We start from the raw sequence: 10,980 nt of genomic DNA on the forward strand, positions 1-10,980 counted from the left end.
ATAACAGCAGTGCAAAAACAGGCCATTTGGCTGAACTGCTCCATGCTGCTCTCTACACTTCTCCCACGATGCTCCAAATTCTTAATGTGCCTCTTTGTGCCCTTTCTGACATCTAACTTTCTCTCAAATCCATCTCTGCTATTCTTCTCAACTTGTCCTGGTAGCAGCAGCTTCTGCAATCTGACTGCTGCGAGCAACAAAGCTTCTCCTGATTTCTTTATTGGATTTATTAGTGATCATCCACATTTAAGATGTAGTTGTGGACTCTTCCAACATTTCCCATCAAGCAGAAAAAGCACAACAGTATTGAAAGGCACGCTTTTCCCGTTTCATGCATTTACAAACATTTTGCACAGTACAATCACCTTTCGTCTCTTGTCGAAGTTGATCAAGCCATTCTGTAAGAAATAGACATGAACAAAGAAAATTAATTCAATATATATAAAGGTCAAATGGTACTATGAGATCATGAAATTTAACAGATCAGCAGTGAAATACAAACTCTGTAAACTTGTTTCAATTTTAGGAAATAGTCAAAGGTCAAACACAAATGATCGATCATTCCACCAGGTTTATATTTTGGCCATTACATAGAGCCCTTTGTTCCACTCAAATAGATCAGTACCAAGCTGATGCCATTCTCAGCTGCTCAACTGCACAATAGGCAGTGACGTCCAGCTAACAAATTTACCTGTACAAAATAAAAATGATGCCCACTTTATCCAACCTTTAGAAAAACTAAACCTGTATTCAATCAACTGCAAAGCCTTTTGCATGTTTCTTTATTTACATATTGTTTGATTCGCAACACAAAGCATCACATTATTCTCATCAGTATCATTAATCATACTTATTCGTTTCTTTTATTGCTATGAGCAGCTTGCAATGAAACTGTAACAATAGTGCTCATCAGCAAATAAGGAATCCAAATCTTGTAAAACAGACTTACGAAACGATAATTGGGGAAAGCCGAATCCAATTTTGTTAAGTCCGTGAAGAAAGTTCCCAGGAATGGTACAATTCCCTGAACTACACCCTGGAAAAGTGAGGTGAATTTATTTCATCCATTGTGAATGCACTGTCATATTTCCCAAACATACTACTCCATGCCTTATTTATACCATTTATCATGCAACTAAATCTAATTAGAATCAAAATTTTGGACTCAATTTTTGACACAGTTACACAGTGGAATACAAAGTTAGATCTATAAACGACAGGCAAGTTCGGAGTTTTGATCCCTGATCTGTTAACTGTCAACCAAACTCAATGTTTGTGTAACTTCATCATTTGGAGATTGGAAATTTTCTAAGTACTGTGTGATTTTGCCTGAAGATGGAAACAATTTATCGCACCAGATTTCCAAACGTTTGACTCAGTAAGGTTAACCCTTATTTTTCAAAACTCAAGAATATAATTCTACTCAATGTCTTTTCATAGGACACCTTTCTGACCCCAAGAAATAATTTAATGGTCTCAGACTGCTTAAGGAGCTAAAAGCCTAGGAGATACACCGGAATTGGCAAACTGGAACCAAAACTGACTTTGCGACTGGAAGTATGTGTGATTTTTGAAGAGCATTTTTGCAACTTGAAGCATTCATCCGGCAGCATACCACAGCATAAAGTGATGGTTCTTGTTGTGTGTACATGAATTTTCAAGGCACAAAAGCTACAAGTGTGAACAGCAGGTTCACAGGTGCCACAAGAATTGGCGATGTGGTAAACAGCAAAAAGCCTTAGTCTCCAGGATTACACACATGGGCTGGTTAGAAGGCCTGAAAAGAGGCAAATAGAATTCTATCCTGAAAAGTGTCAGGCGAAGCGTTTTGGGAGGACAAATAAGTCAGGACGAGACATGTTAAATGGAAGTTTTTGAATGTACAGAGAATCACGAGGACCTTGCTGTGCGCATAAGCATATTCATGAAGGCAGGAGGACCTGTGGATAAGGTGGTAAAAGCACCATATTGGATACTTGCCTGAATATAAGAGCAGACGTAAATAAAATTAGTTGAGCCACAGTTAGAACACGGTGTGCCTAGAGACTAAAGCATTTTGCTATTTACCACACCTCCCATTCTTGTGTCATCTGTGAGCCTGATGTTCATACTTGTATCTTTTGTGTCTGGAGCATTAAAGTACACACAGCAAGAACTATCACTCTACCCTGTGCTACACTGCCGAATGAAAGCTTCAAGTTGCAGAAATGTTCTTCAAAAGTCACGCTTACTTCCTGCCAAAAGCTAATTTTGATTCCAATTGACTAATACAGCTCGGGCGGGAACATTTCAGTTATAGAAAGGGGCTAAATAAGCTGGGACAATCTTCACTGCAACAAAGACACTGAGGAGGAACCTGGTTGAGGTTCAAAGAGTTCTGAGGGATTTGGCAAAGCATTCGGAAAAACTTTATTCCCTGTCTATCAATATCAGGGCTTACAGTTTTAATACAACAAGCAGGCTATTTTGAGGGGATTTGTTCAAAAACTTTTCACCCAGAAGTGGTGGGTTTCTGGAACGCACTGCCTAAAAGGGTGGTCCAGGCAGGAACCCTTGAGACACTGAAGAACAATTTTGATGAACTCTTGAAACGCCATTGCCATCAAAACTCCTGGGTGGGGGTAGGGGTTGTGGAATTTTGTAGGAATGATACCTACCGTTGAGGCAGGGGATCCCAGTTCAGTCCAACCTCCTTCAGAATGGAGTCATAAGCTTGGCTGAATGGGTTGACAAAAACGCCAATAAATGCAAATTCTTTAAAGGGGTAGAAAAACAAAGTTGCTGGAAAAGCTCAGCTGCTCTGGGAGCATTTGTGAAGAAGAAAACTGTGTTAATGTTTTGGGTCTGGTGACCCTTCATCAGAGCTCTATAAAGGGGTCTTGTGGTTCAGTGGTAGCGTCCCTACCGCTGAGCCAGAAATCTGAGTTTGAGTTCCACCTCTGCCAGACAAGTGTCATCATGTGTTCAGAACATGTTGATGAAGAATACCTAGAAGGCGATGGGCTAAGTTCTACAAAATGGGATCAGAATAGGTGGGTGCTTTATGACCAGCGCAGACACAAGGGGCAGTGCTGAAAAAATTCTCGTCATGTTGCCTCATTCATGATGGCTAACCGAGTTATTGTGTAACCCGGGTTTAGTTCTTCCTTTGCTACACAAAAAGGGAACACCAGATGAGTACCTGAATCTCTGCCTTTGTGAGCGTCGGCATATTTCAATGCTTCAACCAAGATGTTGTATTGAGATTAAATTCCATTACCCACAGTGTAGACACAGGCCCTTCGGCTCACCAATTTCACACCGCCACTTGAAACATCCCACCCAGAACCATCCCCTACAGCTCACACACCCCTGAACACAACCAGCAATTCAGCATGGCCAACCCACCTAGCCTGCACATCTTTGGACTGTGGGAGGAAACCAGAGCACCGGGAGGAAACCCATGCACACACGGGGAGAATATGCAAACTCCACACAGACAGTCACCCGAGGTTGGAATCGAACCTGGGTCCCCGGCACTGTGAGGCCGCAATGCTAACCACTGAGCCACTGAGCCACCCCAAAATGTGCTGCACTGACCGGGAATCGAACCCAGGCCGCAGCGGTGAAAGCGCCGAATCCTAACCACTGGACCACCAGTGATGCTGACCATCTCTCAAAGACAGCAAGAACTGCAAATGTTGGAGTCAGAGTCAATACAGTGTGGTCCTGACCTGACACGTTGATTTTCTTGCTCCTCTCATGCTGCCTGACCTGCTGAGTTCCTTCAGCTCCACACTGTATTGACTGTTGTATTTATCCATCAGACCATGGGAAATGTTTGTGCATACCTGCCTGGCCTCGCAGATTTATTTCCGTTCAATGTAGAAATATTCTACCCACAACCCAACACACTGATAGATATGCAACAAGCAGCATGGTTATAGCTTCAAACATATAACCAAACATGTTCAATGGCTTAAGTAGCAGCAATGCTGATAACTTCCCTTTAGTTACCCGGAGAACTGCTTTACAGCATAGTTATAACAAAGATACACCATTATGGAAAGATAAATCAGATTTACTTGTAAAGCTTCAAGATTAACTGCTTCAACTTGAGAACGTTTCATTCCAATATTAAACATAAAGGGATGATTACCTTCTTCTTTGTTACTTTCAGTGTTTTGTGTGTCAGTATTTTGTTCTCTTTCAAGGTGCTGTTGAGGGCGGCAAATTTTGAAGCTCCATCCTGAAAATGTACATAGAAAACCAGCTATTCATTCACTGCATCTAATCTATATCTCCCATAATATCAAATGAGATAACAGAAGAGATTTCAAAACTCAAGCCTTTATTGTAAAAACATTTTACAACGCTAAAGCCTTATGTCAACATTTGGCCAATTCGAACTCAAGAGGTGATAGCCAGGCAATGATATTTGGAAGTGATATTACAATTTATCCCACGCACAATAGATTATCGCAAAACTAGTATCAATGTTTAACCCAGAAAACAATCACTTGGCAACTATTTCAGATTCCCATCCAAGTGTGCAAATCAAATTGTTGGACATGGTGAAGTTGCTGCTTCAAACTGCATTTAAAATGAGGTTTCAAATTATATTTTCTGAGATTTAAAAACACAACAGTGAAAATGATGATTGCTGGCTCACTCAGGTGAAATTCACCAGACAGTCACATTTGGGGAAGTATTTTCAGAAAATACGCTATGGTATATCAAGGTGGTATCTTATCACTACACTCAGTGTCAACTAAGGATCGACAGTAAGTGTTGATATGGTGGCCTGGCGAATGGCACACCCATATAAAGTAAAGCTTAGCAAGCCATATTGCCAGAGAACATCTGTGTAATATGCTTAAAGATTAACGAACCATGCATCGATATTCACTGTACAATCTGGGAGACAGCATTATGGAAGTTAAACAACTGTCCAATCTTGAACTCAGATTTTCCCATGTATATTTACAGAAATTGACACCACAAAAGCAATCATCCTGCACAACACGCGTTTTTGATTATTAAAAACAAATCTACTTTTAGATTCAAGCCAGATATGAAAAGTAATTTGGAATTCTGCACTGTGCACCAATAGCAAACATAATAAACAAGGTGTGACAGCAGCACCGCAGAAATTCTGGAGCCAGCAGATGGACAGCAATGCAAAAACATCGTCAACCGCAACTAGAACTTTCAGCAGTATGAAAAACGGAGTGTCTGTCAAATTGTTAACAACCCAACATGAATGCTGCATTTCGTCCTCTTCAAGTACCACCTTCAAACTGCTTTGATTTAATCTAAGAATGATTCAACAGAAAACTTGCATCTTGCCTCCTTACTGTCCTGGACACACTAGTTTGGTCAAGTGACATCAAAATGTTTATCACTAACAAATTATTTTGTTACTTTGTAAAATTCAGGAACAAAATGACTGGGCAAACAGCATGACAAACAGAGTGAGGAGGAATGTCTCGAAACCTGGTAAAACAATATGCTTTTTGAGAAGGTTTTTGAAGTTAGTTTGAAATGTCAGTGGTGGTCCAAGCTAGTTGAAACTCAATAGTTGATGTCTGAAATGCTCAACAAACAAAGCAATGTGATTATCTCTCACTTCCAATGCAGTAAATATTTATTACCGCAGAGAACAATAAAAGGAAGACATGCTAATTGAACAAAAACACTAACGAGAACCAATTAAAGCTATTCGTGTTTTGCCTTGGCTTTAATTAATTACGAGGCCCTCCAAGTGTGCAAATCAAAAGAAAAGAAAACTGACATATATCCTGCTTTTAATATCATTGTGCAAGTGTTCAAACTTCCAAGATAACGAACACTGAGAAAGATAATCTATGAAGGTTGCATCATGACAGAACGATTTTGGAAGACTTGAGCCAAGTTAGACCATCCATATGTAATACATGTATCCCTTGTTGCATTATTGATTCACAGTATTTGTATGCATTCAGACACCAATGTAATTCATTGTAGATATTTTGCTTGAAAATACCTATAATGCCCTGAATATCGATGCACAGTGCCAAATGCAAACGCTTACCTGTTTTTCGTGCTGGCTACTTGTCATTATGTTGCCATCTTCGGAGATGAGATTTGAAAGATCTTCAAATGTTGCCTTTGTGCTCCTAGTCAAGAGAATAAAACAAATTACTCTTGACAGAATAGAGTCAAGATTGCAAACAGCTGACATGGAATCTGACAAATAAGCAAGTAATACAGACAGTGAAGGGCAGTGAAGCATTTTTCAAACAATTGCAGTTATTTTAATGAAACAGTTCAGATATGTTTTGACACATCTCTTTGGCAGGTAGAATTTGAACCCAAGAGATATTGGGAACTGCAGATGCTGGAGAATCCAAGATAACAAAATGTGGAGCTGGATGAACACAGCAGGCCAATCAGCATCTCAGGAGCACAAAAGCTGACATTTCGGGCCTAGACCCTTCATCAGACAGAATTTGAACCCAGATTATTTAAGCCCAGAGATGGAGATGTTACCACTGTGCCACAAAAGCCTTTCATTGCAGTAGTTTTAGGAAATCTCATCACAGCAAGTGAGATTTCACCTCCAAGCTGCCTCAAAAAAAAATCATGATCAAATCGTCTACGGCACAGGAATATAAACTACAAGTGTGCACTTCAAAGAGGTATAGACTGCTTTCTTGGGTGATTAAAATAATTGTGTTCTTTGTATTTCAGGTTCCTATACAAACCCCCAGTTCATATCACCCCGTCACAGCACATCCACAGGAAACTGTCTTACATTACATCCAACAGCAGATCAGTTTTGGAACACAATAGTTCAATATTTTAAGCTGTCAAACAGTTTTCTTTTTCCACTGTAGAAAATTAACTCCTCACTCCTTAGTGAAAGAATGAAAGATTCTGCCAGTACGCCAATTGTTGGGATTGCACTGTAGTGCCTCTGGTAATCCTGTCAACACATCTGGAGTGTGAAGATCACTTTGGCAAGTAAACTTGGAGGTGAAACCTGCAAATCCCTACCACATATTTATTAAAAATAACGACACGGCTTTTCCAGAAAAATGACTCACTTTGACACGGCTGCCCAAGTCTTCTGAAACTCAAAGATGTTATTTGCTTGCAATGCACGGGTAATTGCACACACTGAAGAGAAATTTCCCAAAATCCGACATTCCTGTGAGAACATAAAACATGAGTTCTGTGGGAAAAACAGTGGCTCCCCATGACCCAATACCTCAGACATTAAAATGTTCCATCAGAAAAACGTGATCTGCAAAAATAACAGCATTAACAAACGACTTTGTGGGGGCAAAAATTCCACAAATCTTAGCGACTTAAAACTTGATCTTCATTTTTTTTTCCCTCTGAGACATTTCACTCTCTGCCAACACTTGACTCGTTAGACATGGTTACTGACGCCAAAGCAAAGATTCGAATGAATAAGTTGGAGACACGGCCATCTGAGTGGTGGAAGTGGCGAAGTTAGGGAGCTGGAGACGGGTAATCATCTGTGTTATATCCATTGTATTCAGCTGATAAACGAATGACAGATTACATTTTCTGCCAGCATAGGAGCGCAGGGCCTGACACATGAGATAATCATTCAAGGAAAGCGTACAAATCAGAAAATTGAGTCTACTTTTATGAATCACAATGTTATTGAGACTGAGTTAACTAATCGTAGTGAGGATAGCATGTGAATGTCCTTCATCTGCCTGCCCCACGGAGGCAGGGAGAAGAATAGAACAAATCAAACCTCCCTTCCACAAGCATAAATTTGAACTTGTTGGGAGGGGCCGAGGGGCAGGAGAGTAGGAAGCCTGCAATTGTTTGTTCTCAGCTCTCAAAACCACTTCTGCTTAGCGAGGAAGGCCAAGGAGGGAGAGGGTCATTAGACCATATTGGCTTTATGTGGATGTGCCTCACTGGGCATCATTAGATAGATGCCTATTCTGATTAAGTCCAGCAGGTAAGATCTCAAGCCCACAGTCTTCCGGCTTGAGGGCAACAAAGGCTGCTGCAGTCAAAAGTAAGTGACGGAGGACACTTCAACATGGATAAGGACCCTCATCAACTTTTGTCAACTCAAATGACAACCGGAAGAGTCAGCCAAGTGATCACTGGAAGGTGGCAACTCGTCTTCAGAATGGCCTTTGACAGCACCAGTTTCTAGGTCGGCACGGACAGCCTGTCAGGAGCTCATGTATCCATGTCTATGACTGGGTGTCTGCCTCCATTCATTTCAACTTCTCTGGATTGTGAAACTGGAGACAGACATCAATGCTTTAAGATTCTTTACGAGTCCAAATCCTTGCAGGCAGTGTTGCCAAGAGCCAAACCAGACTTGTCTCAAATGCCTGGCAAAGGTATTATTATGAATCTTCATTCCCAACCTTTCGAATGACTAAATATTTTATGGTCACATGAATATGGGAAATTTCAATGATAATACACTTTTGTTGCTATGATCCAGTGCCATTTTGGATGATAAAATGAATATGAATAAATTACTTAATTCACTTAATTAGTTAATTACTGGCTTCCTGTCTTGATTCTTTCCAAATGTACTCGTGGGAATGCCACATATTGATGACAAAGACAAGCCAGACATCAGGTATGACAGCCCTTCCTCATCCTTTTCCCAATTGCTGATTAAAATGCAAAGACAAATTCCTTTGGCAAACACATAAGAAACAGACAACCAGGCAAGTTACTGAAGGGCCATCATACGGGCATATGGAATGCAGAATACTGAGAATAACATTTACAATGTATCATAAATCTGATCACCGCTCGCAAGGGAGGCAAACAACATTCTGTTATGCCTAATAAGTAACTTTGTGTTTGAAGGGCCACTAAAAATCTGAAATCAGTTTCCTTTATTTCTCCACAGAAATATTTTTGTTGGGAAAGAAAACTTTAATATTTCAATGCAACTGTAAACTGAGGCATGAACTATTAGCAGCCAACACTATGGAAATTACAAATGCTAGGATTTGCCATGAAGCATTCAATTCTAATTCTGCTCGTCAATTCGAGAGGCTTTCAAACCCTAAACATCTCAACACATCGTAGGAACTGCTTGCTCTCTTCCACCATGTTTGTTTCATGCACTGAGTGCTTTACCCTGTCATAAAGGTTAAAAATCACTAAAGAACAAGTGTACCTTGGCAACATCAATCCACTTCTCAATGATCTTCGCACTCTGTCGTGGTTTTAGCTGCTGAGGCTGACTGATGGTGCTGGTGACACAATTCTTAACGTTATTAAACTGTGCCACGATAGCCCAGACGGTTGATGCTCGATCTGGTTGTTCAGCCCAGATGGACCCTAAACATTCGCTGGGCACAAGTTTCTTAAAAAGATCCTGATCAAAAATAAAAAGGAAACAAAGATTACATATATTAGCAGTACTGTGGTTGAAGGAATGAACTACAAACAAGGTTCTTCCATTCATGAGTAAACTCATCCTGCTAGTTTGCAATTGTACATTCAAAACTGCACAAGCTACTTTGTCATCAACTGAGTACATAATACACACATTGATGCCCAAGGTGCATATAGGTTGTACAGACAGGTCAACAGCCTTGAGTTTTCAGTCATCTCCTTCTTATTTGTAGGTTAGATTCGAAATCACAGGTTATCTCCACCCAGCTCCTACTGCTGGCTCCGTGCACACCATCAATGCACGGCTTTGTTGGCAATAGTCACTCCTCCTGATGCTCAGCCATGGTGGTCCATAAGCTAGACAGACTGGCCATCAGGAAAGTGCTCCTGCATCATGTCCACTTCTCACATCAAGGCAGATTGACAGAACACAATGGCTGCCGCACCCCGTGTTGGTTAAGTACACCTCAACGTCAACACCTCCCCACTGTTGGTTTCATGCTGAAGCTGAATGTTGCCAAACATCCAAGCCTGTCAATTGGTCATTCTGTTTGCATTGTCTCCTCTTGCCTCCCTCTTCAAGGCCAACAACTCCCACAAACAATTATGCTCCGAGTGTCAAACTTAACACAAACTCAGAAACCATGGAGTGGGAAACTGCTGCGTATTTATGCAAGCATGGTGCACTCTCACTTTTAACACTCCGATCATGTGACAATGATGTCATCGATTATTTCAGGCAGGGAACAGCTGAGGCTAACCTTCCGCCCTCTACAGTAAACTAAATAATAAATCTCCTGTTTCAGCCTCCTGGACCTGCCTGCAACAGGAACACAGGCGACCAGAATCAAAAACACTGCCTTGACATTCACCAGGTCAAACAACTGATTTGAAAAGGAATCACTGATCTCATTGCCGACCTCACTGCTTCAAGGAAAGAAAAGCAGCTATGTTCCTCTACAGACACCAATATAGGTTGTTTCCCATCCAAAATGTCTGTTGTCATCATTGTGTCACATGATTAGACTCGAAGTGCCAGAATGTATACACACGTACAACAGAGACTGCAATGAAAACAGATGTTAACTTTCTAACTCTGTGCAGAAAAGCAGCGATCCATAACCAACTCGTACGTTTGACAAAAAGTTCACTTGCAGATTAGATATGCGCACCCCTGCTCTCAACACTGACAATTGCTCAGGCTTTTTGAGACCTAGAGGACTACTTACATTCTAGAGTCACACCCAATGCTGTCATATAGACCACAGCCCCATTTGCTCAAAGCTGAGCTTCCATTTGAAGCCGAAGCCTATGACCAGACCCAGACAGAACACAAAATTTGAGTCAGCAATCCTTCGCCTCATTTCGTAGAGGTAGGCACCAAGCCACCTTGGAGACTAGACTGGAATAGCCTGATCTCGTGGCTGATTCCATTCCAGGAGATCTCTGCAAACACCAAAGTTGTCTTACTGGACACTTCGAACAAAATCACTGGGTTCATGTCGGAACAGTGACTGTTCTGGTGAAACATTTAAACTTTTACCCTGAAATACTATTCATTTTGTAGAGATTCAACACGAAGTTACGAAGGATTTT

The 10,980-nt window shown here is 41.0% G+C and overlaps 1 non-coding gene across 1 annotated transcript; it reads right to left on the reverse strand.

The window, feature by feature from the left end:
* Window positions 1-3,570: 3,570 nt before the first annotated feature.
* On the reverse strand, window positions 3,571-3,645 carry trnae-uuc (transfer RNA glutamic acid (anticodon UUC)). The gene has a single exon. It is a non-coding gene; the product is annotated as a tRNA-Glu (tRNA).
* Between the last annotated feature and the right edge of the window lie 7,335 nt (window positions 3,646-10,980).

Source organism: Stegostoma tigrinum, chromosome 8 (assembly GCF_030684315.1).
Source record: "Stegostoma tigrinum isolate sSteTig4 chromosome 8, sSteTig4.hap1, whole genome shotgun sequence".
Taxonomy (NCBI): Eukaryota; Metazoa; Chordata; class Chondrichthyes; order Orectolobiformes; family Stegostomatidae; genus Stegostoma; species Stegostoma tigrinum.